Raw genomic sequence first — 6812 nt, 5'->3', positions numbered from 1 at the left:
ATTGTAATGAGTGTGGAACAATGTTCAGTTACCACTCAGCTCTTATTATACATCAGAGAAATCACACTGGTGAGAAACTTATGCATGCAAAGAATGTGGGTTAAGCTTAACAATTTAGACCTCATCAAACATCCAAGAGCTCATGATACAAAGATAACCATAGGAATATTATAAATGCTTCCATAAATGTTTTTTCATGTGTTCTTAAGTTATTACTGACTATAAAATAGAAAGCTATTTTTTTGAAACTACATTTAAGTGTTATGCAAGCCAGTTGTACTAAGAAAAATATTTTGAAGAAGAAATGTAAGCAGATGACCTGTAGCTATCTCACTGTCACTAAAATTTGTTTTTGTAATAGTTTAAAAGCAAATTGTATACTTGGTGGTTGTTAAAACTTTTGGGTTGTTTCTCCTATGCTTTCTACGCCATTCACTTGAAAAGAAAATCATTCTATAAACTGTGCACGTATTAAGTCCTGTGAGTTTTCTCCCTGACTACTTGTTCAGATAAGTAATGACTGGATATCCACCCCAGGCTGTGCCCTGGACCGTAACCAACCCCATACCATTTAGGCAGAGTATGCTTCCAAGGATGTTGCATGTTCCTGGGCAGCAGGACTAGGTCCATCAGAGAAAGGGGCAACCCAATATCTAGACTATAAAGAGCTGATGGAATCTAGAGGGGGAAGAGCAAGTATGCCCAGATCCTAAACACATTGAGGCTATAAAATTATAGATGGTTGTTATGAACAGCTTGGGGCTATGCTTCTGGTGACCCACAAACCTATTTGAGATTAGCTGGGAATTCTGCTCCTCTACTGGTCCCTATGAAAATGCTCATGCTCAGCAAGAAGCAGTTACAGAAGACAGACCTTTGACCTGTGCCCCTCAAGAATGAGGAGCAGAATAAAACTAGAGGGGAGATTTGTTACGGACTAGGGGCCTCCAGAAACTCAAAGGTGGGTTTGGAAGAAATTAACTGTTTTTCCAAGTTGTTTCTTTTTCTTTTGTATGTTAAGGAGATGTAACCACCAGCCATCCTGAAACTGACCAAGCCTTACTACAAGAGCTATGCCCGTTACCTTTGCCTTATTTAATGCAAAGATCTCTCCAGGAGGAGCTTAGGTCTCATTATGTGGAAACATGTTCTCCAACTGAGCCTGTGCAAGCGAATACCCGCCTCTCCCTTTTGAATATTCGTTCCCCGACCAAATAAAATTTCCTGCTTTCCTTTGTTCGGGGACGCCATGACTTTGGAAATGATTCCTCATGGCCTCCTATTTGCTGCAAATACACTTTACTTTGTGAGACAACTTCCACTGGTGTAGAGTCTTATTTAACTCACCAGGTGGCGAGCCTACTTGGTTTGGTATCATTTCTACCTTCTGAGGCTATAAGCCATGTTTCTCTTTGCTCTGAAAAAAGATACTACCTTATCTTCTAAGACTGTTTGCTTTACAAACACCCTTGAAAAGTTAAACCAGAACAATTGTAATCAGTTATGCTTGCAAAACATGCAGAAATCTGAAAGACAACTGGAGAATTGTCTTCCAACAATATCAAGAGTTATGATAAAGCAATAGTGAATAAAATAGTCTGATAGTGGCAGAAGAATAGTCAAAAAAAAAACAAGGAAGAGAGAGTCAAGCAACAAACCTACACATATAGTTACTTTACAAATGTGCCACTACAGTGGCAGTGGACTCAGGAAAGATAGCCTTTGCAACAAATTGTTCTGTGATAATTAGATTTCCATAAGGGAAAATATATTTACACACTCATATATACACACACATCGACTTCTACTTTATATTGTACACACAAAAGCAGTTCAAGATGGATTGCAGGTTTAAATATCAGAGGTGTAAAAAAACAAAGCACATCTAGGAGATAATAAAGAAGAATACTTTCATGACTAGATTTTTACATTACACTGAAGACAGATCTGGAAGGTGATGGTAGCTTATTTCTTTTCCCTTTTGGTATCTTGCCAGATACCTGGCTCAGCAGATCTGGGTTTCAGAATATTGCCCCTTCTAACACAGTCAATTCCCAAGCCAAGAAGGTTTCATTCTTACATAGCCCCATATATTTTCCCTGCTCCCCTGTCCCTATAACCAAGTAGAGCATTACTGGGGCAGTCTTACTCCCTCCTCAAATGGTAGCCAGTGTGCATGCCATCTGTTTACGCTCAGTGGAGGCTGTGGGATAGAATAACAAGAGATTCTGGGCATGCGATTCCGTCTCTACTTCTAAAAGTTTCCCACTACACCCCAACTTATATCTGTACTTCTATGGTACTATGATTTTCTGTATACAACTCCTTTTTTAAGACAGTTGTTAACCATGAAAGGATATACTCCACTCTTCCAGATGCTACAGATTTTTGGAAAAGAGTTTAATTGCTCCATTCACAAGTGGGCACTATTTCCTCCTAGTGCAGAGTGCAGAGGTCACCCTCTGCTAGTCTTGAGTGAGTGGGCTGGCTACGGAGTTAGCTAGCTTCCCTCCTCTAAAGAGACGGCTGAGATGTCTGTTCAAAGCCCAAAAGAAGTCATTTTGCCAAGCAAAGTGTCAGGTAGCCACCGAGTCTGTTAGCCCACTACCAAGCAAGGTCTCAGAGATGTTTGATTCATTTCTTGAGACCTTTAAAAGGAGCAGATTGGCACCAGAAGGGTCTGTCAACCACAAAGTCTCCCAACAAGTATTTTATTTAAAAGAGAGGTGAATTTGTTACCAGAGAAAAAAAATCCTGGAGCTTTCTGTGCCTCGTTTAAACATGGTGTGCTGGGTGCCAGAGGCTGGAGCTGAGCTGGGGGCCAAAGCTGTCACAAGAAATAAAGTGGTCACGGAGTTCAACAGTTTGGATAAGATGATTCAACTCTGGAGAAACACTGCCAACATCAGCAAAATCTGTGTTTTGGCTCTTAGCCTGGCTGTCTTATATCTAGCAATGGCAGGTGCCTGGCAAGCAAGAACTTGATACGCTAATTCTAAAATTCGTATAGAAGAACAAAGTGCCAATAATAGCCAAGACATGTCTGAGGAAGAGTAAGTTAAGGTATATGGACTGCAGAGAAAATGAGCAGAAGTAAGGGATCACTGTGAAATCCACTACCATTTCACTACATGATGCAAAAGAGTCAGGCTGTCCAGGATTAAATGTAGGTGGAGATCTCTGACTGGCTTGAGGGCAGAAAGACTGGCAGTCCACATGTGCCCTTCATCTACCCAGGTAATGAGGAGCATCTGATTAATCTAATAGACTCTCCAGGACATGTGGATTTCACCTCTGAAGTATATGTTGCTGGTTGCATTTGTGATGGGCACATCATTGTGGTAGATGTGATGGAAAGGGTCTGCAGATACTGGCAGTTCTGTGACAAGTCTGGATAGAAAACATCTGTCTAGTTTTAGTAATTAGTAAGAAAGATGGCTTGATAGTGGAACAGAAATATACTCCACAAAAGACCTGTTCTCACCTCAAGCATATTTCAGAAGAGATTAATGCACTCACAGAGACTTTTTCACTTCTAAATTCCTAGAAGAAAGGGCAAAAAAAGAGATTAAATTTCAAGTGAATCCAGATTCTGAACAAGGAGGGCCAGTACCTGACTGCAGCACTGGCTTGGAGGATATAGATGATTCTCACTTTTAGTTTTCTCCAGATCCAAAAATGTGGTGTTTACCAGTGCAATGGATCAGTAGGACTTTGAAATTGAACTCTTTGACAAAATCCAGTCAGAAAGATTGGCATCAAAAAGAAATTTCTTTTGAAAACCTGTGAGGAGATTATTATATGAATATAAAAGCTAAGAAAATTAGGAGGATTGATCAGGCGAAAGGAAAGAAACTTTCATTTGTAAAGTGGATCCTGGAAAGTATTTGGAGTTTATATGATGCTGTCTTGAAAAAGAACAAAAGAAAAATTGCCAAAATAGTGAGTTCTACAATAAAATAGTGGATCCCAAGAGGCACATTATTTAGATACTAAAGTTCAGATCAATGCCATTTGCTGTCAGTGGCCAGTATATCCCAAGCTGTTCCTGCTATAGTGTGTCAGAAACTTCGTGGCTTCCTTGATATTATAGCTGAGAGAGTAGAGAAACTAATGTGCACATGAGGACAAATGACTGATTCTCTTCCACAAGAAATCCAGGCACTGAAAGCAGCTTTTATGAAATGTGGAAGTGAAGACACTTCTCCAGTTATAATCTTTGTTTCTAAAATAGTTGCAGTTGATGCTAAGGCTTTGCCTCAGAATAAGCCATGATCTCTCACTCCTGAAGAAATTTCTCAGAGACATGAAGATGTGAGACAAAGGCACTTGGGGAAGCTGGCAGCAGCTCAGGGGCAGGTGCCTTTGGAGCTCACCCAAAATGGGAATGCCCTTGAAACAAATCTGAAGAGAAAAGAGTCAAGAGGTGATGAACAGCAGATGGAGATCGTGACCCCTAAACCTGTGTCTTAGGAAGGAAACAATCAAGTATGTTTCATTGCAAAAGGCTTGAAGAGGAAAGAAAAGGAGGAGGGCCCAACTACAGTCCTGTTGAGTTTTTGCAACAGGTACCGTTAGGTGTCTCAGCTCCATCAGATGTCCTTTCCCAAGTCCCCATGTGCATTCTGTCCTCTGAAAAACATAGATCTTCTCATTAGAATGGAACTGGGGACTGGAAAATCTAGAGGAGCTGTCTCCAGGAAATGTGCTAGGAACAGGAGGCCTGCAAGACTTGGTGGTGATATCTGCAATACTCTGTAGCTTGCCATCCTGCCTACCATTTATACCACTCCTATTGAAGCGATCCCTATTGTCACTGTTGCTGTTGAACCAAAACACCCAAGTGAAATGCCTTACCTCATCAAACAAATGAAGCTGTTAAACCAAGCTGATTCCTTGGAATTTAATCCAGGAAATTTGGATGGAGGGCATATTTTAGTCATAGCCAGGGTAATCCACTTTCGGCAATGCCTTATGACTTAAAAGAAAAGTTTGCATGGGTCCCAGGTGTGGACCTACACCACTCATCAGCCATGCTGTGGTGGTGACCCACATACAAAATGGAGGAAGATTGGCACAGATGTTAGCTCAGGGCTAATCTTCCTCAAGCAAAAAAAGAGGAGGATTGGTAACAGATGTTAGCTCAGGGTGAATCTTCCTCAGGAAAAAAAATTGTATAAAAAAAATACATATATATAAAAAGAAAAGTTTGTAAAGATTCAAATTGATGTATCTGAACCCATTATTCCATTCATAGAAACAATCACAAAACTCTCAAAAGTTGAGATGGTAAATGAATAAATCGTCAAACAAAAAAAAAATTAGAGTCTTATATCAAACAAAAGAAAGCAAAACCCATGAAGGAATCCAAGTTGACTCTTACTTGCTAATCACCAAAACAACTCCCAATAAACTTGTCATGCTCAGCATGAAGAAGTCAGTCCACTTCTAGAAGAAAATAGTGATCTGGTTTGTGTTATGGAGTAACTGACACCTCTGTGAATTAGGACAGAAATACACGTGATCCACCAGAAGATCTAAGAGAGAATTTGGAATTAAAAGAAAAACTATAGCAACATCAAACAGGGAGAAAATGGAGGAACACTGTTAGCCAAATCTGGTCATTTGGCCCAAGAAAATTTGGTCCTATCTTAACTAGCCCATAATAGTGAAGCTTTTCAGAACTTAGTATGGCCAGGTCCATCTGGTCAAGCTTCCAAAGAAGCTAGTAAATACTGAGATTTGGGCAATAGCATTGTGAGTGCCTTCCACTAGCGGTCCTCTCTTGGCCCATATGTGGAGAGTAGGTATCTGTTTTATCTTGAAATATGGAACCTGAGTAAATTTGAGTAACAAGGAGCAAGTGATAAGTAGAATCAAGAGCAAAGCGGTCTATTAAAAGAGGAACTGGGGAAGATGAATCATATTCCGATCAAGATGAAAACCAAGATGGCTGCTCTGCCTTTGAGAAGAAGACTGCTCAGAAAGGAAAAGCGTCACTGCCTGATTGCTGTGGCCCCTTTCCAAGACAGCTAATTGCCACCATGAAAGTAGTGTGCTGCTATGCGCTTCGAGTGAAACCTCAGCTCCTGATGGCAGTTTTGTACATATGTGGCAAACAGCCACAGCTGATGTTCTTGGTTAGGTCTACCCTGTCTCGCCAAAGAGAGAGGGTTGAGTGCTTCAAGAAAAAAATGAAAGAAGGGAAAGACGTGCTCATCATCAAGGCTCTGCTACCTATTGCCGAAAGGCTTTCTTCACTAATGAAGTCAGGAAGAAGCCAGCTCACAATTGCCATTGAGCCCTGGGAGATCATTCTCAGTGTTCTGGGTGCAAACCACTGGGGAGAAGTACTTGCTTTTTGGGGAAAAGGCTGATTCAGAGAACCAGTCCTGGAAGTACATGAACACAATGATAAAGTAGAAAGGTCTTTATCTGTGAAAGATTGTGGAGCACACGGAAAAGCAGAGAATACTCAACCCAAATAAATAACTGATATCTGTAGTACAGACTTATGGGCCAAACCTCGTCTACTACTGGTAGATTCTCTACTTGGAGACTAACTGTGGACCATCAGGGTTTAAACCAAAAGAGGCTACAGTTGTTCCCACAGTGCCTGACATCATAACAGTGACTGAGCAGATTGCTTCTACTTCTGACATTTGGTATACACACCACCTTGGACATAGATTTCTTGGACATGGCTGCACTCCAGGAAGAGAAAAAAGTCTGCTTGCCTTTACTTGAAGACTAAGAATACCATTTCAGATGAGAAATTCATTTATAACAACAATGGGGTAACACTGTGAGTT

The 6812-nt window shown here is 40.7% G+C and overlaps 1 pseudogene; it reads left to right on the top strand.

Moving 5' to 3' along the window:
• The first annotated feature begins 2781 nt into the window (after positions 1-2781).
• Positions 2782-6492, top strand: LOC101396495 (elongation factor-like GTPase 1; annotated as a pseudogene).
• Positions 6493-6812: the final 320 nt, after the last annotated feature.

The sequence above is a fragment of the Ceratotherium simum genome, chromosome 8 (genome assembly GCF_057802395.1).
Source record: "Ceratotherium simum simum isolate JZ-2026a chromosome 8, ASM5780239v1, whole genome shotgun sequence".
Classification (NCBI taxonomy): domain Eukaryota; kingdom Metazoa; phylum Chordata; class Mammalia; order Perissodactyla; family Rhinocerotidae; genus Ceratotherium; species Ceratotherium simum.
The sequence above is the reverse complement of the archived record's forward strand: the minus strand, read 5'-3'. Positions and strand labels throughout refer to the sequence as shown.